Source organism: Micromys minutus, assembly GCF_963924665.1.
Source record: "Micromys minutus genome assembly, chromosome: 3".
NCBI classification, from domain to species: Eukaryota; Metazoa; Chordata; class Mammalia; order Rodentia; family Muridae; genus Micromys; species Micromys minutus.
This window is the reverse complement of record NC_137972.1, coordinates 29,940,621-29,964,573: the sequence shown is the minus strand read 5'-3', so window position 1 is coordinate 29,964,573 and position 23,953 is coordinate 29,940,621. Positions and strand designations below refer to the sequence as shown.

Genomic DNA, 23,953 nt, shown 5'->3' with positions numbered 1-23,953 from the left:
AAAGTTGCCAGGCAGAGGTGATGCATGCCTCTAATCTCAGCACTTGGGAGATAGAAGCAGGCATATCTCTGAGTTTGAGGCTAGCCGTGTCTATGGACTGAATTCCAGGACAGCCAGGGCTACATAGAGAAACCCTGTCTTGGAAAACAAAACAAAACAAAACAAAAACAACAGCAGCAACAACAACAAAAACCCCAAACAACAACAAAACAAAAACAAGAAAGAAAGATAAAAATTAAAAATCTGTATGTACAGGCACTGACAAATGAACCAAAGCATATTATATAAATATGAATACTTAGGTCAGGCTGAATATATGTTTTGTGTACTTTTAACTCATAATTATTAGTAGAAATAAGTCGTTAAGTTCTGTTGCAGTAAATATTAGAAGGATGGCTTATCCTTTTATCAGACCCCTGTGGTCTCACTCAGAGGAAGCTGCTCCGGTATGGACCCTGTCACATGCTCCGTAAGCCACACTCTCCCCGTGGTTTCCTTCCCAGGCGGCTCACTCCTTTGCCCTGTTGCTTCTGTCCTGGGTGATACGACAGCCCTGGTGTGTTCCATTCCTCCACTGCCCGGCACAAACATGACTGCAAAGCCCAGTAGCTTTTCAAGCAGGTTTATATATTAAATTTTCAATCCACAAACCCTCTACACAGTAAGCTTACATCCAATGGACAAAGATACAAACTGCCCTTCTATATGAGATAAAATGACCTACAGAATCTCTTAGAACTATTCATATCTACCTATCACCAATTAAGTCCACCTGGATCTAGATCCTCTTTCTGCAGCTCCATCTTTGGATTCCTCTTGGACTCCCCTTTTGCTTCCTGCCTCCACTTCCTGGTCCTTGACCTTTCCCCCCATCTCCTGTCCAATCATGTATCACCTTAACATAAATCTATAAGTTCTATGAATGATTTTGGTCAAAGTTGCATCAAGTTTTGTCTGACAGTGGGGATGAGACCATAACCTAAGCAAGCACTCTGCCACAGAGCCACACCCCAGCCCACAGATGAGCTACTTGGCAGTTTCTGAGTCACTTAGAATGAAACACTTTAAATTAAATGTTTCTTAAAAATCATTATTGAGAGGGATTTCAGAGACTTCAGATCTGTCTTCCTTTCAGTGATGAGTGTGCCCTGCATACAGCCCTGACTAACAGCCTTGAATAAATGAACTTCCATATTGCACAGCCTCTGTAACTTATAAAATGGTTTTAAATCTCAGTGCATTTTATACCCAGTTTTTGATTTGTATAAGTAGCACATACTTGGTTTCACAGCACTGAACATCTGTGTATTCTTAACTTTTTGTTTCGTTGTTTTCAGGCAGGGTCTTACTCTGTGGCTCCGAGTGGCCTGAAATTCACAGTGTAACCTTGGCTGGCTTCAAAATTATGACAGTCCCCCTGCTTCAACTTGTCAGTATTTTAAACTTTTAACTATGTAGGATATTTCAAGTTACTTTTAGGGTCTAGGGATGTAGCTCAGTTGGTAGAGTGCTTACTTAGCACACAGAGCCACAGGATTAGTGGTGCTGTACACATGTGATCTGCCTGTGATCCTAGCATTTGAATTGGAATCCATGGAGAACCAGAGACTTGAAGAGCAGAAGTTCCCAGCATCCTTGGCTTACATAGTCAGTTAGAGGCCAACTTGGCTCCATGAATCTGAATATTAACAATAATAACAGCAACAAAACAGAAATTTAACCCAGAAATATTTAGTGCAATTTAATCATTCAGATATTGGAAAATAAAATGTTAATATGTTTTATATTAGAACTTCTGAAGTGATTTAATTATAAAATAGAGACAGGAATTTTCTCTTACAAATAAAATGAAACCCATCATGATAATCAGATTTTGTATCTAGAATTACTTTTTAAAGTGTGCCCTCTGTACTACTGCTGAACACCAGATGGTTTTAGAATGTCTGTGGATGGATAGACATTTAAAAACAATTGGTTTCAAAATAAAACTACAAACTGTTCTAAATTTAAAAACTGACAAAAGTTGATTTAGAATTTTAAAAAGCTGAGTGAAAACTTAAAAGTTGCTAGGACACAAAACATCTGAATGACTAAGGAGATGAAGGTGTTTTAATTTCCCTTTAACTGTTAAATGTTTTCAATTTTTAGTGAAAGTAATATATATTTAAAGTTTATATATTTATATAATTATATTTAAAAATTTAAAGATTATTCATATATATATAAATATTATATATATAATATTATATATATATATATATATAATAATATAATATATATATATTAGGAAAAGTTAGAAAAGTCAAAATTTCACCAAAGACTTGATTTCTTCTGTTAGCCTCTTTTTTTTCTGGCAGTCACCGTCAGTATGTATAACAATAACCAACATACACAGATACCGTGTCACTCTGTGTACTGTCACTAGTGAAGACTGAGATGACACATTAACTCAATGCCCCGCAGTGTCTGCTCAGGTAGTCAGAGTAAAATACTATAGACGAGGCAGCTTGAGTAGCAGTTGTGTCAGAAAAATTCCAGTGCCTGGAAGTGCTATGTGGAGATCTAATGGGCCATTTGTGGGGGTTTCTGGCTTGCATATAGGCTGTGTTCTTTTATATCTTCACATAACTTTCATGTGTATGTACAAAATTGAGGTGAAGTCACACAACAAAAGAACCAAGAATGAGAACTCTATAATATCTCTTATAATGAGGATACTAGACTAGTCCAAGCAAAGTTTAGGCCCCTACTATGACCTAATTTAATCACAGTTACATCCTTACATCTAAGGACAGCATGCTGGGGCTTAAGGCATCAATGTGAAATTTGGTCAGCAATACGAATTCATTTCATAATATTCCACTATTGGTCCCACAAATTCATATTGTTAGGTGCAAGTGTAAATGGAAAATTCTTTTTTCCCCCACAGCTCCACAGTCTCACACTCTTAATTTGTTTCGTAAGTCTTGATAGGCCCATTCTATCTTAAATGCCATCTACATCAGGTGTAGGTAAAACTGAGTCTGATTCAACCTGAAGCAAAATTCCTTTCCCCCTGTAAACCTGTGAAATCAGAAAATGTTATGCTTCCAAAATCCTACATAGGATTGACATAGGATTCAGTCCTATGCTATAGGATTGACATAAATACTGCAAAAGGGAAAAGCAGTGAGGAGTGACAGCTTCTAAAGCAAGTCCTAAGCCTAGCAAGGCAAATCCCATTAGATCTTACTGTCCAAGCAATACCCTTTATGATCACATGTCTTCTCCAGGCCTATTAGGATGGCATCATCACCCTTATTCCAGTGTATCCTGGTTTTGTCCCCGAGGCATGAGACAGTGGTATTTCTCTGGCATGAATATACCTGGCCTTGGACATGAACAAATAATAAACCTTGAACCCTGAGCACATGGTGAAATTAATTTCTTTGCTGATGGAGTCACATTTTTTAAATTAATTTTTTCCAGTTCTGACATGGAACCCATGGCTTTGAGCATGCTAGCACCACTCTGCCACACCACAGTCCTTCTCCTCTTTTTGGAGAGTTTCACAATGTACCCCAGGCCTGGAATTTTCAATGCTGCCTCAGCTTTCCAAACACTAGATGATGAACATGCATTACCCTGTGGGGAAAAGGGACTGGAGAGTATTCTGTCTTTAAAAAATAGGCTCTCACAGTCAAGTGACCACATTGTGATCCCAGAAGTACCATAGTCTTAGTATTTATTGGGCGATACTGAGTCTATATGTGCCTCTTCAGGTGTATGCAAGTAAGGTACTGTATACTGTTGAATTCACTTTCTCAGGTTGTAGAACAATCATTCTAGAGAATACTGATAACCACCTTTATTTTTATTTTTGCAGTGTTCTTTCTGTTTGTATTTTGTGGAATATTTTGAAGAGTATTGGTATTAACTCTTCCTTGAAGGTATGCTAGAATTTGGCACTAAAACCATCTATCTGACCCTTGGCATATTTAGGGGGGAGGGAGACTTTTAATGACTGCTTCTATTTCCTTTGGGGGTCTATTTAGATAATTTACTTGATCTTGATTAAGCTTTAGTAAGTGATATCTATCAAGAAAGTTGTTCATTTTGTTTAGATTTGCCAATTTTGTGGAGTACATGTTTTTGAAGTAAGACCTAATGAGTATTTTTATTTCCATGGTGTCTGTTGTTATGCCCCAGTTATCATTTCAGATTTTGTTAATTTGAATATTTTCTCTCTCTGCCTTTTAGTTAGTTTGGATAGGGACTTGTCTACCTTGTTGACTTTCTCGAAACATCAAATATTTGTTTCATTGCTTCTTTGTGTTGTTCTCTGTGTTTCGATTTTATTGATTTCAGCCCAGAGGTTGATTATTTCCTGTTGTCTCTTCCTCTTGGTCTTGTGTGTGCTTGCTTCTTTTCGTTCTAGAACTTTCAGGTGTGCTGTTAAGTTGCTAGCATGAGATCTTAGTCATTTCTTTTTGAAGTGATAGCCACTTTTTAAATGGTTGTTTTAAAAAATTGTAGAAACAAGGCTGCTCCTCTAGCTGAGTTAGTGTAAATGTCTCTGATGAGACTCTTGGAAAAAATGGAGATTTATATATAGCTGAGAAGGAAGGCAGACCCTAAGAAGCATTGAAATGAAAATCTCAAGCATGAAGCTTCACCTGTATCATGGGTGACAAAGTCCTTTCTACTATCTCCATACTTCCTTGTCTTTCTAGTCTTCCCAATTTCCCTTCTGAACCTTAAGTGCCTTGGAAGGTGGAGGCTCTACCTGTCTACAGTTCCTTTAGATTTAATATGGATGTTGAGCATACCTACTCAAATATCAGAGTCTCCGCCTTCTGGACTAAGGGGGTGTCTTAGTCAGGGTTTCTATCCTGCACAAACATCATGACCAAGAAGCAACTTGGAGAGGAGGGGGTTTATTCAGCATACATTGCTGCATTGCTGTTCATCACCAAAGGAAGTCAGGACTGGAACTCAGGCAGGTCAGGAAGCAGCGGCTGATGCAGAGGCCATGGAGAGATGTTACTTACTGGCTTGCTTCCCCTGGCTTGCTCAACTTGCTTTATTATACAGCTCAGGACCACTATCCCAGGGATGGGAGCACCCATAATGGGCTGGGCCCTCCACCCTTGATCACTAGTTGAGAAAATGCCTTACAGCTGGATCTCATGGAGGTATTTCCTCAACGGAGGCTCCTTTCTCTGTGATAACTCCAGTTTGTGTCAAGTTAACACAAAACCATCCAGTGCAGGAGATATGATATTCCTTGGAGGTTGGCAGGCTGTCATTTGAAGGAAATCTAGAAGACAGATGTCAATACTCAAGACATCAAATCACATAACTGATATAGTCAATTGTCATGGCCAGGATTAGCACTCAAAATATCAAGGCCTCTTTATTATAATGTTAGTGAATGATCAAAAAAAAAAAAAAAAAAAAAGGCAGAATCAGATTTAATTTAGGTTTGTAAATCTTAGTGAATTAAGGCACAGTGCTCTTGTGCTGTTGCCAAAGTATTGAGTATGATTAGGTCTTGTGATATAGCCACCTTTATTTTAAGTTTTGAGTTTAAGAATGAGATCCTAAACTAAAAACCACCACTTAAAGTACTGAAAGCAATGTGTCTTTTACTTTCAGTCCATTTCTTCTTATTGTTAATAACATTTTACTGTCTGACTGTCTTGAAATTTCTCTGAGAAGGCCTAGAAGACCTGGTTCTCTAGTAGTATGCTAGGATGCCTCATGCCCAGATCTTGGTTTCTGGCACAATTTCCCAGTGATAACTACTACCTTGGAGAGGAGGCTAGTCATAGTTCTGGAGCAGGAAACATATAAACATACTACAATCCTAGAGCATAAGGGCACAGTTTAAAAACAAACAAAACAAACAAACCTACCATAGCTGGGCCGTGGTAGCACACACCTTTAATCCCAGCACTCGGGAGGCAAAGACAGATCACTTTAAGGTCAGCCTGCTTTACAGATTAAGCTCTAGGAAAGCCAAGAGTACACAGAGAAATCCTGTCTTGATAAACCGAAAATTAAATAATTAATTACAAAATAAATACAACACTGTAAGTCTTCTGTTGTGCCTCATTCTCATGTCCTGAAAAAATACAAGGAGCCAACTCTAATGTAATTACACTAGGGTCTTCATTTAAGCTGAAGCTTGGGCAACACTGCTATCTCTGACACAGCAGAGTGGAGGGTGAAGCCCCGAGCTTTATAGGAAATGCCAAGCAATTGAGGGGGTTTCATCCTGGCAAGTATCTAATTGACTATTACAAGCTGACAGTGAGTGTTCTGAAGCAAACCCATGAACAAATGTTCTGAAAGTACATCTGAGACAGTCAGACTAATCAACAATTTGACTGTTGCTAGAAAGTAGCTAGAGAGTAACTCTGGGGTATGGGCCAAGGACAAGCTATGAAGTCTTTCCTGGCATGGATGTAGAGTGGGTTCAGCTATAGGTGGTTTTCCTCAAGATAGAGGCTGGTCCCAAGATGGAATAGGTTTGGCCTCTTACTTAATGATGATGTGCCAGGACAGTAGCCACATGAATGTGTTCTAAGTAGTAAAACCTTGAATCTGTGCAAAACAACCAAGAGGCATTAAAGGTTGAACTTCAACATCATGAATTTAGAGACTAGAATTCAGACTATAACAGATACTGTATAATGCCCTGGTTTCAAATTAATCTATGAAAGCTCAGTGGTTTGATGCAACAGTTAATTTCTTATTCATAAAACCCAGTAAGCTGAGCAATCTCCTAGGGCAGCTGCCCAATTAAGTAACTTGGACTCCAGCTGTGCACCTCGTGTATTTTCCCAGTGCTCAGGAATTGTGGTTGCAGAAGAAAAGCTGGACAGTTGCTCTTAAATGTACTTATCTAGATACATAAGTCCTCAGGGCCTTGTTGCTCACCAGTGGCTGGAGGATAGCACTACTCTGGATCAACTGCATGATTGCAACCAAAGAAGGTGAGCCAAAGGGTCAATCACATGACACTGACTTCTCAACCAGCATCATCTTTGTTTATTAAGCAATGAAAAGAGAAACTCAAAAATTCTCATGCACCCAACAACCTCCTAAGGTCTGACTTAGCTCATTGCAAATGGTTGCAGCAATTTTTAAATTCTTAGTTGGTCATATGTATATGTATATATTACATATAAAGCAGATGGATGGATGGGTGGGTGGGTCGGAGGTAGATAGCTAGATGGATACAGAGTCTTTTTCTGTTGCTCAGTCTAGCTTCGGGGCTTAACTCCTGTGATCTCCAGCCTCAGCCTTTGGCATAGGTGGGGACACAGGCTTGTGTCTCCATGACTACTTTTGGATTTTTTTTTCCATTCTAGAATTGTCCAAACACCTCATTCTAGAAGCATGAGTCTTTTTCTGAGTTCAAAAAAGTTGTCTTCATAAACAACAGCTGAAAACAAGGAAGAAAAAGTGTCCAGTCAACTAGGACTGGACTCCAGAGCCATGAGCAACAAAGAACGTTTTCCATAAGCTATCCCAGGTGCTGCACTTGTGGAAAGCTGTCTAAGACTTAAATCAGGATGTGTGGATCCAAGGGCTGCTTTCCCCCACAGCATGGTTAAAATGTAGCTAGTCATCTCTCAGTTTATTTCTGTTATTCCTCACTCCAGATCCGTGATTAATACTATTATGATCATAGACACTAGCAGTATATTGTCACATTTTTAAAAGTCAACTATGTAGCCTAGGCTTGACCTTGAACTCAGATCTCTTGAAAGCCTCCCAGGGGCAGAAATTACATGTGCACACTAACATGTCATCCATAACAGCATCGTTTGTTTGCAATGAACCCGTAACTGGTAAGCCAGTACGTGCTTCATGGGCTTAACCCTTTGGAAAGTCGGATGTGACTAGCTCTAGGGTAACGTTGGTCCATCCCCTGGCTCAAGTCTCACTTATCCCATAATCTGCCTAATCTAGGAGAGGGAACTCATTCCCATTAGCATAGACAGGATTTTACCAAATGCCACAAGGCATCTTTGCCTGAGCATATGGTCACCTCTAAGCAATTCATTTATTAGCAGCTTTACATTCTAAGTACAGAGGCTTCTTTCCATTTCCAGTTTGTTTCCTTGTTTGGACAGATGCAAGATAGCTCTTTGGTCTCAGGACTCTGAGTTTTATTTTAGACAGATGAAGAAAGGCTTCAGAAATCTCTTGGGTAGTGATGGTTGAGTTAGGACTCTCTAGCTTTGCCCAAATAACAATCTTTCTAGCTCTACAACTACTCAGATGCTTCTAGAACTCGGAAGTCTTTGTGACTTCCAACAGTAGGATGGCAGGTTTCCACACTCCCAAACCACTTAGCTCTTTGTGCTCCTGCTGTAGACACACACTACACTAATGGACCTTTAGTCCTGCCTTATAGGAAAGCCTCCTGCCAACAGGGCAGGAGGATTCTCTGAGGTTGTAGCGGCTGCTTCCCACAGCAAAAACAAAACAGAACAACAAATGAAAGAAAGAAAAACTCATGAAAAAATTTACCATTAAATTCTCCAATATGTGAATGTTGCTTTCAAGGTGATTTACAGGAATGAACCCATTTTTGCTTTGCTGTATGGATCCAGATGTTTTGTCTCTTGACATAGTTTGCTCTCTATAAACAGCCAAGTATGCAAAGCGATCAGCATCCTTGAGCATGCTGAGTAACTTGATTAGCTAAACTAACAGCCCTACTTCTAGACAACAGAAAATTGTGGAGTACTGCAGGGATTTCCTTACAAATCTCTCATGAATTAAAAAAAAAAAAAAAAAAAAAAAAAAAAAAAAAACCAACCTCAGTGCACCGTGCAATAAAGGTTATTGGATAAATAACAATTGTCAGTGTCGGAAACTTCTGTTTCTGTAACGTATGACTTAGGGAAATCAGAATGCCAAGAAATAGTAAAAGCTGGGAATGAAACTCAGTGCTAGCTTCCGAGAGAATCCCTGGGTCCAACCAAAGGTACTGGGGCGGGGACAAATCACAAAGAACACCAGTGTACAGGTACAATCAAGGAAGAGTTTAATGTGGACAAAGTAGAGTCAAATATCTACCTGCACCTGTCTACGTAGACAGCAATATGCTCATAAAAACTACGAATCCCATATTTACAACTATCTAGGTTAGGGAATGAGCAAAAACAAAACCCCTGTTCATCCAAACAAACCTTTTCCCGCTTAGTTTTACCTCTTCCCACTTTCATTTGTTAGCGCACGGGAAGGTTTACCTTGTTCTACCCTGAGATTGTGAGGCCGGGAGGCATTTACCAGAGAGCCACCGCTGCTACGCCGCCTTCCCTGCGCCCCCAGGTCGCCTCAGCAACGCTTCTGCCAGAGGCACGACGGGGCACGTGACCAGCGCGTCACGTGACCGGTCAGTCGGCGTCCTCTCGCTGGGTGGTGAAGGCTGCGCGCTGACCCGGCGGCCCCGCAGCGTCCGGCCTGTGTCATGCAGGAAGCGGGCCGAGCGTGGAGCTCCGCGCTCACCTGAGCTGCTTGCGCCGAGGCGCGGCGTGGCGGGGCCGCGGGCTCCGGGCCGCCAGGGGTGTGGCCGCTGGGAGGCCGCGACAGGTGGGTGCCCGGAGGTCTGGGTCCCCGGAGAGGCCGCGTGCTGCGGGGCGGGGTCTGGTCACCCAATCCGCGGGCGGCCGGAGGTCTAGGGCGCTCCCAGGTGAAGTCTCGCCGTGGCTGGGCTGTGAGGGCGTGCCCCGGGCAGCCCTCCCCGCCTCCGCCTCAGTCTCCAAGTCCGAGATGGAAGAGTGGATTCCTGTTCTCTGGAGTGCCTGACGTGGCGTCTGGAGGGTGCTGCTCAAGCAGAAGCGCTGGAGGGAAAGCTTAGGTAGGCTGCTGTGCGTTGTAATCGCCGCCCATTTTCTGGTCTTTAAAAATGTTTGTCTTGGAACCGACTTGGATTCTTCTTCATCTGAGTCAGGTTTTTAATTGAGAACTTATTGGGGAGAATCATAATGGCTCATGTTCTTGTTCTCACGTTTCTTTAACGCGACGAAACCTCCCTAAAAAGAAAATACGCTTCCCTGAAAGCCCATTTGAAGGAAAAAAACAAAGGAAGATAGCAAGCAAGCCAGCCCTTTTCAGCCTCTTTGTCTCCCTGAAGTAAGGACACACAGTGGTCATACAGCTGTCAAGATTTATTATGGAGAGGATTTTTTTGTTTGTTTGTTTGCTTGTTGTTAATTTGATGATGTTGCAAGATACATATGCTGTATGGCCCTTCCATTTTTTTTTTTGGCGGGGGAGGGGGTTCGGTTATATGCTATGTAATTAGAGGAATAATAAGTATATAACTTATCTCATGGAAAAAGCACCAGTATTTCTGATCAGTGCCAGGAGGAGCAATGGTGCGTTTATATAGTAGATTTCACACCTTCTTGTTTGGTTAGTTACTCAAAACGGGAGAGTAATACTTCATTTAGAATACTCAAATCACATTCTGTGAAAAAGAATGTATGAATTACACTTGTCAGAGTTATGGAATGATGTGGACATTTATTAAAAGTAACTTGAAAATCTGAAGCAAGGGAATTTTGAATTTTGAGAGATTCAGTGTGTGAGATCCTATGTTCAACAAAATCAAGCAATATATTGTTTAATACAGTGAATGAAGGTATGCAGAGTGTGAAATTACCGAGGAAGTTAAAATAAAGAGCAATGTGTACTTTCCTAACTTCTTGTTTCCTAACTTCTTGTTTTCTAACTTCTTGTTTCTGGCGATTTTATTGATAAGGGGTATACTGAACTTTGGTGGTGGTGCATGCCTATAATACTGGCACTGGGAAGATAGAGGCAGAAAACACATTCTTAAAAGTTTGTCCTCTTGAGGGGAGTGGATGTTGGCAGTTTAACGTCTGTGCCCAAGTGTAGGAAGTCTTTTTCCAAGACAACTCATTTACCTTCTTTTTAAGTTTAGGCAAACTGGGCTATTTTTTTTAATTAAACAAATTTATTTTAAAGAACAGAGATAAATGTACAGATTTTAAAAGCAGTTTTGCATAAAAACTATATGATTGTATTTTTTGTCAGTACTTGATTTTTTTTTTAAGGTTTGATAGTATGCATTGAAAACTTACTAGTTACAATGAGCATAAAGTACATATAAAACAAAACGTAACATGGAAATAATCAAAGTTTTGTTGGTGTGTAAAGATTAAACATAATGATTTTTAAATACTAAGGATTGCCACAAGGCTGCATTCTTAGCTCTTGAATTATTAATGATTTAAGGTATAGGTGTACCACACTCTGAGAGGGTGCTATATACTTTTTTTTTTTCCCTAAGAAGAACCGAGGCTTCCACATTTTGACCTTCCTTCTTTTTGAGTTTCATATGGTCTAAGAGTTGTTTCTTGGATACTCAGAGCTTTCTGGGGCTAGTATTCAATTATCAGCAACTGCATATTATGTCTGTTCTTTTGTGACTGTGTTACCTCACTCAGGATGATATATTCTCTGGTTCAATTCATTTTTCCTAGGAACTTTGTAAAGTCATTGTTTCTAATAGTTGAGTAGTACTCCATTGTGTAAATGTACCACCATTTCTGTATCCATTCTCCTACTGAAGAACATTTGGGTTCTTTTCAGCTTCTGGCTATTATAAATAATGCTGCTATCAACATGGGGGAGCATGTGTCATTATATGTAGGAAAATGTTTTGGGTATATGCCCAGAAGTGGAATAACTGGATCTTCAGGTAATAAATACTATGTCCAATTTTCTGAGGAACTGCCAGACTGATTTCCAGAGTGGTTGTACCAGCTTACAACCCCGCCAACAGTGGAGGAGTGTTCCTCTTTCTCCACATCCTAGACAGCATATGCTGTCACCTGAGTTTTTGATCTTAGCCATTCTGACTGGTGTGAGGTGGAATCTCAGGGTTGTTTTGATTTGCATTTCCCTGATGACTAGGGATGTTGAGCATTTCCTTAGGTGCTTCTCTGCCATTCAGTACTCCTCAGCTGAAAATCCTTTGTTTAGCTCTGTACCCCATTTTAAAAATAGGATTGTTTGATTCTCTGGGGTCTAACTTCTTGAGTTCTTTGTATATATTGGATACTAGCCCTTTATTAGATATAGGATTGGTAGATCCTTTCACAGTCTGTTGGCTGCTGTTTTTTTTTTTTTTTTTTTTTTGTTTTTGTTTTTGTTTTTGACAGTGTCCTTAGCCTTACAGAAACTTTGCAATCTCATTAAGTCCCATTTGTTGATTCTTGATCTTAGAGCACAAACCATTGGTGTTCTGTTCAGGAAATTTTCCCCTGTGCCTATGTGTTCTAAGATTTTTCCCACTTTCTCTTCTGATAGTTTCAGTGTACCTGGTTTTATGTGAAGATTTTTGATCCACTTGCACTTGAGCTTTGTACAAGGAGATAAGAAAGGATCGATTTGCATTCTTCTGCATGCTGACTGCCAGTTGAACCAACACCATTTGTTAAAGAGGCTGTCCTTTTTCCATTGGATGTTTTTAGCTCCTTTGTCAAAGATCAAGTAACCATATGTGTGAGTGTTCATTTCTGGATCTTCTATTCTGTTCCATTGATCTACCTGCTTATCTTTGTACCAATCCCATGCAGTTTTAAACACAATTGCTTTTTAATATAACTTGAGGTCAGGGATGGTGAACTTTCCACAGAAGTTTCCTTGTTGTTGAGAATAGATTTCCACATTCTAGGTTTTTGTTATTTCAGATGAATTTGCAAATTGCTCTTTCCAACTCTGTGAAGAACTGCGTTGGAATTTTGGTGGGGATTTCATTGAATCTATAGATTGCTTTTGGTAAGATGGCCATTTTTACAATGTTGATCTTTCCAATCCATGAGCATGGGAGATTTATCCATCTTCTGCAATTTTCTTTAATTTTCTTCTTCAGAGGTTTGAAGTTCTGGTCATACAGATCTTTCACTTGCTTAGTTAGGGTCACACCAAGGTATTTCATATTGTTTATGACTATTGTGAAGGGTATCTTTTCTCTAACTTCTTTCTCCGCATGTTTATCCTTTGAGTAGAGGAAGGCTACTGATTTGTTTGAGTTAATTTTATATCCAGCCACTTTGCTGAAGTTGTTTATCAGCTGTAAAAGTTCTCTGGTGGAATTTTTGGGGTCACTTAAGTATACTATCATGTCATTGGCAAATAGTTATATTTTGACTTCTTCTTTTCCGATTTATATCCCTTTGACTTCCTTTTGTTGTTTAATTGCTCTGGCCAGGACTTCCAGTACTGTATAGAATAGGTAGGGGCAAAGTGGGCAGCCTTGTCTAGTCCCTGATTTTAATGGAATTGCTTCATGTTTCTCACCATTTAGTTTGATGTTGGCTACTGGTTTGCTGTATATTGCTTTTACTATAGGTATGGGCCTTGGATTCCTGTTCTTTCCAAGACTTTTAACATGAAGAGATGTTGAATTTTGTTAAATTCTTTCTCAGCATATAGTGAGATGATCATGTGTTTTTTTTTTTCTTTGAGTTTGTTTATATGGTGGATTTCGTTGATGGATTTTTGTATATTGAACCATCCCTGCATCCCATGGATAAAGCCTACTTGATCATGGTGAATGATCGTTTTGATATGTTCTTGGATTCAGTTTGCAAGAATTTTATTGAGTATTTTTGCATCAATGTTCATGAGGGAGATTGGTCTGAATTTCTTTTTCCTTGTAGGGTCTTTGTGTGGTTTAGGAATGAGAGTAATTTTGGCTTTGAAGAATGAGTTGGGTAGTGTACCCTCTCTCTCTATTTTGTGGAATAGTTTGGAGAGTATTGGTGTTAGGTTTTCTATGAAGGTCTGATAGAATTCTGCACTGAACCCATCTGGTCCTGTATTTTTTTTTTTTTTTTTTTTTTTTTTTTGGTTGGGAGGCTTTTGATGACTGCCTCTATTTCTTTAGGTGTTATGGGATTGTTTAGATGGTTTATCTGATCCTCATTTAACTTTGGTATCTGGTATCTGTCTAGAAATTTGTCAGTTTTCTCCAGATTTTTCAGTTTTGTTGAGTATAGGCTTTTGTAGTAGGATCTGATGATTTCTTGAATTTCCTCAGTCTCAGTTGTTATCTCTCCCCTTTCATTTCTGATTTTGTTAATTTGGATACTCTCTCTGTGCCCTCTAGTTAGTCTGGCTAAGGGTTTATTGATCTTGTTGATTTTCTCAAAGAACCAGCTCCTGGTTTTGTTGATTCTCTGAATGGTTCTCTTTGTTTCTACTTCGTTGATTTCTGCTCTGAGTTTCATTATTTCCTGCTGTCTACTTCTCTTTGGTGTATCTGCTTCTTTTTTGTTCTAGAGCTTTCAGGTATATGTTCTCTCCAATTTCTTTTTGGAGGCACCCAGAGCTATAAGTTTTCCTCTTAGTATTGCTTTTATTGCATCCAATAGGTTTGGGTATGTTGTGCTTTCATTTTCATTAAATTCTAAAAAATCCTTAATTTCTTTCCTTATTTCTTTCGTGACCATGCTATCATTGAGTAGCACATTGTTAAGCCTCCATGTGTATGTGGGCTTTTTGTTGTTTTTGTTAGTCCATTGTGATCTGATAGAATGCATGGGAGGCCTCTTAATCTTTTCTTCTTTATTTTACACACATACACACACACACACACACACACACACACACACACACTCACACACACACTTTTGAATACAACCTGTTGTCCCTTTAGTGTTGCTTCTATTTATATGTGTTCAAGGCTGACCACTTAAGGTTGGAGGATTGGGTAACCTATCAGGGAGCTTATCCCTGGAGAAGATTGATTTACTCTCTCAGCAGCCATTAATTGCCTGTAGTTCTTTTTCCAAGGGTGGGGCCTTCTGAGATTTCCCTCATCCACATTGTCATGTCAAAAGGTGCTGTTATTGTTCAGGTATTCCCTAAGAAACCATAAGGATGAGATTTTGCGGCTGTAGCTTTCCTGTCACATACAGAAGACACTGTCTTGTAGCAGACATCCTATCCTGGGGATTTACCACCCCCCCATTTTAGACCCCCCCCTATCTTTTGATATGTTCCTCGAGTCATAGTTGGTTGTGTTGTAGATATATCAGTTAGGGCTGTTCACCCAACAGTCAGTTGTTCTCTGCATTTTGCTCACCTTGTGGCTGTCTGTCACAGAAATTAGCTTCTTTGATAAGGCATGAGACCTGTACTTCTTTGGGTGTATGAGGATAAGTATTTACAATGCAGGTAGAAATTATGCTGATTTACTGAAGTAGGTTCTTCTCTAGGATTGTAGACCTCACCTGTCAGGGGAAGTTGGCTAGCTTTATAATATGAGACTTCCCTCCCCTCTTGTTGAGCTGGCTTTAAGTCCGATTAGATGGCTGTTGGTTACTCTCGGCAAGTAAATGCCGGTTCCTTAGTTACCTTGCTATTGCTGTTAAGAGACACCATGGCCAAGGCAACTTGTAAAAGAAATCATGTAACTGGGGGCTTGCTTACAGTTTCAGAGGGTGAGTTTATGACCACAATGGTGGGGAGACTGGCAGTAGCTGAGGGCTTACATTTGACCCACAAACACTAGGCATGAGTGGTCAGCAGTGGAGATGGAGGCAGTGGGGGGATAGGCAGACTGACTGGTGTGAGTTTTTGAAATATCCAAGTCCTCCCCCAGTGACCCACTTCCTCCAACAAGGCTATACCTTCTAATCCTTCCCGAAACAGTTCCACAGCTAGGGACCAAACATTCAAACATACGAGCCTATGGGGTCATTCTCATTGAAACCTATGGGGTCTTCTGTTGCACCTTTTGTAATATTTTGCCTTTCTGATCATTGCTGTGGTTTGTAGGTGTTACAGCTGGATAGGATTGTTGGGTCATTTCCTACCTTTGGCAGATTGCATAGCTCCTTTCAGTTCTGTGAGAGCTAGTCCTTAAGAAAGAGGTTTTCAGGTCATATCCCGCCTGATTCTCCAAGTCCTGTGTCTGAAATATGTGCTTTCTTTAGCAAAAAGGAGTTACCTTCAAACTTTGGGAGGCAACCAAGAGCAATGGCAATAGCCTGTATTGTTTTGGTGTCTCTTGGGCTCCCGAGTAACCACTCCAAAGGGATTCTTCCATGACTAACACTGGGGTTTTTGTTAGGTACTCTGTCACTTTTGAGGGGGAGTGTTGTTACCCCAAGTGGCATAACTTCGTTTAAGAGAGTACACACATATATCTCTATGTATTCTATGTATTTTAGGTAAACACAATAATCTGCTTTCCTATGTTTTTTTCAAATGTCTTTGATGTGATTTATTTCTCCGTCCTCTCCCCATGTATTGTCCTCGTTTTCCCAGGAAGATTTGTTATCTTCTCTTTTTTACTATTGATGTGTTGTGCCAGGATCATGCTGTTTTTATTATGAGAGTTCTGTAATATAGCTTGAAATTTGGAGTGGCAATCTCTTTGATAGCATTCTTTTTGCTCAGGATTGCTTAACTTTGTAGGATCGTTTGGTTCATATGGATTTTAGGATTTTCCCCCCTATTTCTGTGACTTATAGCATAGGGACTTTGTATTGAGAGTCTATTGAATCTGTAAATTGCCTTTGGTAGCGTGGTCATTTTCACACTATTAGTTCTACCAGTGTATGAGTACAGGAGATCTTCCCATTTTTTAGTGTATTTCTTACTCTCTTTATTCAGAGATTTGAAGTTGTTATTGTGGAGGTCCTTCACCCTGCCAGTTAGGTTTATTCCTAGACATTTTATTTTCTTTGAGGATAATGGGATTGTGTCCATAATTTCCTTTTCTAAGTGTTTGTTATCGGTGTCAGAACAGCTACTGAACCAGGTAGTGGTGGTGTACACCTTTAATCTCAGCACTGGGAGGCAGAGGCAATTGGATCTCAGTTTGAGGCCAGCCTGGTCTACAGAGTGAGTTCCAGGACAACCAGAGCTACACAGAGAAACCCTGTCTTGTAAGGTGATTTGTATCCAGCCATTTTGCTGAAAGGATTGGTTATTTCTAGAAGTTTTCTGATGCAATTTTGAGATCTCTTATGTATACTGTATCCTCTGCAAATGAGTAATTTGACTTTTCTTCATAGTATCCCTTTAATTTCCTCCTTTTGCTTTATTGCTCCAGCGAGTGCTTTGGGAATTATGTTGACAAGGAACAGGGTTAGTGGGTAGGCCTGTCACAGTCTGATTTTAATGTACGGCTTCTAGTTTTTCTCCAGTTAGGTTGGTGTTGGCTTCTGATTAGTTTTAATTTGAAGTCTGTTTTGTTTTATCAGGATAGAGACACTTCCTTCCTGGTCCCATTTGCTTGGAATGCTGTATTTGTTTGTTTTCTATTGCTGTGATAGCCCTATGAAAAAAAAAAAAGTTTATTTTAGCTTATAGCTTAAAGTCTATCATTTAGAGGAGGCAGGAACTTAAGGTAGGAACCTAGAGGCAGGAACTGAAGCAGAGACTATTTTAAAAAAGCTGGTTACTCTTTTACTTCCTGTGGCTTACTCGGCCTGCTTTATTATAGCATCCAGGACCATCTGCCTGGGGGTGGCACTGCCTAAAGTAGTCTAGGGCATCACATCAATCGAGAATATTAATGATTTACATTATTAGTCTTTGCCCACCGACTTGCCCACAGGTCAATCTGATGAAAGTATTTTTCTCAATAGAGGTTCTCTTCCTAAATGACTCTAGCTTGGGTCAAGTTGACAAAAACCTAAGTAACTCATATATTTTTTTCTGTTCTTTTATTTTGAGGTGGCTTCTGTCTTTGAAAGTAAGAAGTAAGATGTGTTTCTTGTAGACAGTAGAGAGGTGGATTTTGTTTCTTAATTCAGTTACAAACCTGTGTCTTTCAATTGGGACCTGGGGTTACTAAATCTGAAAGGTACTATTTAAAGGTGTTTGTTGATGACTGTCCTTTTGGGGAGGATTGTTCATTTGTTTATGTCTTAGTTCTGTTTTGTGTTTTAGTATTACAGCTTCATTTGTTTTCTTTCTATATTCTTTTGGATGTGCTTATTCATTTCAGTCCTGAATATTGCTTCTAATATGTTATAAGGCTGGTTTGTTGGAAATGAATTTATTATTTTATGTGTATAAGTGTCTGCCTGCAATATATGTGCACTGCATATATGACTGGTGTCTGCAGAGGCCAGAAGAGTGCATTGGATCCCTTACAATTAGAGTTACATAGGTACGAGTGCCTGAAATTGAACCGAGGTCTTCTGGAAAAGCATCCAGTTCTTAACTGCTGGGTCATCTCTTCCATCTTGGAAGTATTTTCTTTAAGCTTATTTGTATAGTGGAAAGTTTGTCTTTGTCCTTCAACCTGACTGTTTCCCTGGGTACAGTAGTCTGGGTTGTCATCCATGGTCTATTAGAACGTGAAGTGCATTGCTCTAGGCTCTGGTGGCTTTGGAAATTTTCCATTAGAATTCGACGGTTGCTCTTATGGGTTTTCCTTTATGTGTGATGTGTGCTGTCTCCCCTTCTCTTTCTCTCAGAACTCTCTTCTTGTTATGTCTATTAAACACTTTACTATAATCTGCTGTGAGGAGTTTCTCTTTTGGTCATACCTATTTGGTTTGAGTGTGTCTTTCTTCAATTTGGGAAAGATTGTTTTGTGGTCCCATTGAAGATCTGGTCTATGTAGTTGATCTGGAATTTTTGTCTTCATCTGAGCCTATGATTAGATGACTTTTCAAGATGTCCACCTGTTTTATGTGTTCTTTTCATCTGTTTTTTTTTTTTTTTTTTTTTTTTAACTTTTCATAGTTTTTGCTTGAGTAGTTCAAATCTTCTACATCTTCAAGTCTGGGCAGCCTACTCTCTTTGATCCCTTCCACTTCCCAGGTTTTCCCCTGACTTTTCTAGTCATGTCTCTGAGTTTCATCTTAGCTCATGTTCTCTTCAGTATTTTTACCTCTTTACTGAATTTAGCTTTCAAATCCAGAATCGTCATTTTCATTTTATTCAGTCATATATTTATGCTTTCTTGGCCATCTCTCCAGCATATATTACAATCCTCATTAAATTCATGGAACTGCCCCTTCCCATCATTTTAAAACTCCTTTGAAATGTTTGATGATAAACTTTGTGACTGTTTTTTTTAATTTTGTCTTGGACTCCATTTGAGTAATTCTCATTGTATAGCTTCATCTCCATCTCTATCCATTCATCCATGTGGATATATATGGAGATACATACACACACACACACACACACACACACACACAGTTGCACTTCCAGGTAATATGTCCATGAAGAACACAAATATGACCATGCCAACCTCATACACAGACCTGTGCTGTTTAGAATAGCTCAGAGAAACAACTCAGATTTACCAGCTGACTGGGGGTGGGGTGCTGCAAACTCAATGCCAGCCTGGCCTCATAGTAAAACCTCATCTTGAAGAGGAAAAATTGTGTGGAGAAGACGGTATGGATACTTAAATACAGGACTCATTCATGTCTTCCTCTATTACTAGGTATTTATTTCAGTTTTTCCCTTTTATAACAGTGTGGCAGGGACCGTTCTTATATATAGATATTTGAACTTTTGTGGGATGATTATTACAGTATAGAGCCCTGACAATAGGACTGTTGAAGATTTGTATTGAGTTGTGAGTTGTTTGCCTTTACTGAAGCTCTGCTTTCATTCAGGGGATGTAGGTGCTTTGTACATCATGTCTTAATTTTCATACTGGAGGACTTGGCCATCATAAACTCTTCAGTTTTGTTATAATCCTATTTTCAGTGAAATCAATAATTAATATTTAATCAGTGACCCATTGTTGAATCACAGAGTCACCTAGGAGTCTGTGACTATATTCCATCTCATTAAAAACATTCAGTTATCAAATTTTCTCTCTATTTAATTCTTCAAATGCAAATTTATTTTTTTCTCTGATATTTACCATTTGTCATTGTTTCATCTTCTCTGTGCTTTTCTGGGGAAGCCTTTCCTCATCCCAGACCAATGAAATAGGAGCACAGTGATTTGTTTGCACCTAAAATTTTGAAAAATATATGTTATATGGTATTGTAGTAACAGTAGCAACAACTACATATTTTTGTGATGCAAAATCCAACAGAAGTTCCATTTGTTCGTATTATCTCCTCCGTTTGTAGCTATGCCAAGATGGTGGAGAGAGAGTTAGGTGGAAGGTCTCAGGTGAATGTTGAAAGACATTCCAGGTCAGCCCTGAAAGTGGCTGAGATTACTCCCCTACAATGTAGTGACCAGGATTTAGCCACATGGCATCTAACATAATTGGAAGTAGATGGGAAGACACAATCTTACTGATTGCTCAGGAATAGTTAACTGTAGTGAGTGGGAAGCATTGTCGCCAGCTTTCCACTCCTCAGACTGTTTCACTCTTTCTGGACTCAGGGCACAAGGTACTCTGTGTGAAGGCTGTCCAGAGGCCCTTCCAGTCGTGGCTGTCAGTTCAAAGTCCAGATCTCTAGAGGTATCTGCACTTTGTTCATGGCTGTTAGTTCAAGGTACAGATTTCTGTCTTGGAAGAACCTCTAGGAAATGCTTGAGAATATGAAGCTGTCGTTAGGCTTCTCTCAGTGTTCCATGCTATAGCTGAGCTTATTCTAAGTACAAATACTTCAGAGAGTCACTAAAAGCCTTGAGTTAACCCTGTTGGGACAGTTGTAGGGATGGTCTGGGACCTATCCAGATGTAGCATGAGCGTGAAAGGATGAGTAGTGTCACTGGTCACTACGATTTGACCAGATAGATCACCTCTGACCTGGGTGTGTCATTGACATGTGGATTATACTCCTTCCATACGGGTCCTCGTGAAATTAACTGAGTGATCATAGGCCAGAATCTATGATACAGAGCACACACTTGCTATTGACATTTGACCTAGGTATTTATTGTAGTGAAGAGTAATTATAAAAATGCAAGTTATCACTAAATGATATTAAAAAAAAAACTTACCAACTTTTTTTTTTTAAACTTCACCACAAAACTTTAAGAAACTTCAGTCTGGTTACATAATATGTTACTGTTTGATACAACTTTGAGGGCAGGACCCAGAATCTCCAGTTCGCCTGCAGCTTTCCCAAGTGGCTGCTTGTGCATTGGCAGGGTCTTGCTTTCCTTTCTGCCTCATTGTGTATGTGTACCTGTGTATATACATCTCTGTTATACCTGTGTGTGCCTGTATGTGTACGCCTGTGTGTATGTGTGTCTGTGTGTGTATGAGTATTAGTGTGTGTGCATGTGTGTGCAGACCAGGGTACTTTTGTGGAGGTAAGAGGCGAGTTCTCATACCATATCAGTCTTGAGGATCAGACTTGATGGTCTTGATGTTCGTTCATCATTGTATGACATAAAGGGCTAGGTATAACACTATTCACAACAAAAGGACTTCTCACAGCCTAGAGAAGAGAAGAAGGCTAGGAGTTGGAAGACCAGATGATGTGAGAGAAACTTCAGGGCTGATGAACTGAGAATCATTAAACTTTGTTCATATGTTCAGAAGGAGGGAGGCTCTATTGATTCGTCACAATGGACACATTTCTGTGTTTTTGTTTCTTAGCTGTGCTGGAGATTGCACTCTTGGACTCAAGCTTGTGAAACAAGCACTCACTCTACCAACTGTTCTATAGTCCCAGCTTCATGTTTTGTAGCTTTTTTATTTTTTAAAGACAGGATGGAGTTTTGTAGCCTCTTCTGGTTTTGAACTCCTGCCTCAGAGTCTCACTGCTAGGGCTGATGTATACACTACCTTGCTGACTTTCTAAGGGGCAAGTTTCTAATGGTTCTTCCTGTCTAGTGCTGAAATCAGCCACTTTAAGCTGCATGTACTCCCTACCACTGGGGAAAAAAGTTAAAGTCAGACATGCAGATGGTATTTGGAGGCATTTGGAGGTAGGTCAGAGTTATACAAGTCTTAGCCAGACTGGGTACAAAAGGACTTCCCAGCCATCTAGCCATCAGAGGAAATTATGGCCCAATAAAAACAAAATGAGGAGGCCTTGCTGCGTGATTCAGTAGTCACGAGGTTAACTTGGCTCTGACAGTGTATGTAGCTGTGTTCGTGAGTGCTTTCTTGCTTGCATCTGGTTTGGGTGGAAGTTCGGGTTGAGTATTAATGTCACCAGTTTCGACAGTTCTACTCCTGTAGACCTGTCTTTTTTGACGATTCTCTTGGGAACAGCACTGTTATTTTCTTCTTGACTGGCCTTTAATGCTTGCCACCTTTCTCCTGACTGACCAAAGCTGGGTTTTTGTCTTTCTGTCCTGATGAAATACTCAGCTCAACTTGTCATCATTCTGTGGGTCTTTGCCAGCTCTGCAGGAGGCGTTTGTTGGCCTGGGCAGTTTTGATAGTTGTTATCTTCTCACCCTTGCTGCTCAGAAGCAGCATTTGAAGAAACACAAGATAACGCCAAGAGAAGGCTTACACACCACTCTTGTGTTTCCCATGCCTGAGGTAGAACTTTGGTACCCAAAGGGATAGTTTTCCCACCCTGTTGGAGCATCTAATTTAGAGTGTGTGTTCGTGTGTGTTTAGAGGTCCTAAACTACACAGCTGTCCAAACCCTGCGCTGTCTTTTTCCTGATGAATTGGAGTGCCATGATGATATCTTTTCTTTGTGTGGGGAGCTTCCTTGTGCGCTGTAGGATGTCACTAGCATCCCTGGCCTCTTATTAACTGCCAGTAGCACTTACAAAGCAGTGTTGAGCAAAGTAGCCTCCCAAATCACTACTATTGAAGACCACTGAGGTACTGATGCCTCCCCCTGGTCCTCTGATAGATTAAGGTTAGTGTCCTAGCCTTGCTCCTCTCCCCTGACCACTGTGCTCTGCTAGTGAGGTGGGTAGTGTGCCAGTGGAAGTCAGACTCAGTAGGTAGGGCAGGGCTGGTGCTGTAGCACACAGATGGGTGTGTTTTGGGGTGGTAGCTAGTGATTAGACGATTGAATGTCTTCTGACATGAAAGCGAGCAGAACTTCACAGAACATAATTAGGTATGTGTTGTCTGTACTGTTCAGAGCCTGCCTTGGGGATTTGGGTTAGGAAAGAAAACTTCAGGGATTGTTTTTCTTAATGTTTTTATTTGAAAGAAGTAGGGGAAAAAAAACTCTGTTTGATTAACTGCCATATTTAAGGTGTCTTTAGTATAATAGCTGGAGTCCATTTCTTTGGCATGTAAGAAATGTGGATAAATGGGTAAATATGAAGCAGCCAATTTTTACTGAGTGTAGCTGAGAAAGATGTAGGCCTTGAGGTGCTGAGGAAGCAAAACAGGAAGATGGGGAGGACACCCAGGTGAGAAATGTTAACTTTGAGCTGGGTAGAAGGGGTAGGCAAATTAGATCTTATAGCAGGAGGCTAGACCAGATTTTCACCCCATTAATATTTTCATTGATTGCTCACTTTTCGTTCTTAAAATCTACACTTTAATGAGTTCCTTTTCTTCTTAAGATTATCCAGAATACTTTGTAAACTTTAATTTCTTGACTTTTTTTAAACAACTTTTTCCCATGTTAATCTTGTAGTGACAGGATGTTGATGTTGTGATTATACTCTAATTTCCATATTGTGAAAATTATGTAGATCCCTTTGAATAACTTTACTACTATAAGTACCCTTTTTTGAATGCCTTTTATTTTGTGTGTGTGTGTGTAGGATGTGTGTTAGTGTCTGTGTGGAACAGGTACTGCTGTACTCATGGAGACTAGAGGAGGATGTCAGGGGGCCTGCTACATACGGTCTTGTACTGAAGCTGTCATCATGCTTGTACGTGTGTAGTTCTCACCATGAACCATCTCTCTAGCTCCTAGTGCATGGATTTGAGCATGTTTGAACCCACAGTAGAGACTATTTTTTATAGAGAGCAGACTTAAATAATGAAGGTATTTTTAAGGCTCTTGATCTATATTACTTTCTGAAACTGGCTAATTAGTGATTCCTACTTCTAACTCCTGTTGGATGGTCATTTCAGGACATCTTT

General features: G+C 39.9%; 1 protein-coding gene across 2 annotated transcripts in view; it reads left to right on the top strand.

Annotated features, from left to right (window-relative positions):
* Positions 1-9,441: 9,441 nt before the first annotated feature.
* The window catches only part of MARCHF8 (membrane associated ring-CH-type finger 8), a gene marked incomplete at its 5' end in the record, with an annotated part of 89,875 nt that continues 75,363 nt past the window's right edge, over positions 9,442-23,953 (top strand). For both annotated transcript variants that reach the window (XM_080914948.1, XM_080914946.1), the window contains one exon: positions 9,442-9,862. The remainder of the gene's footprint in view (positions 9,863-23,953) is intronic.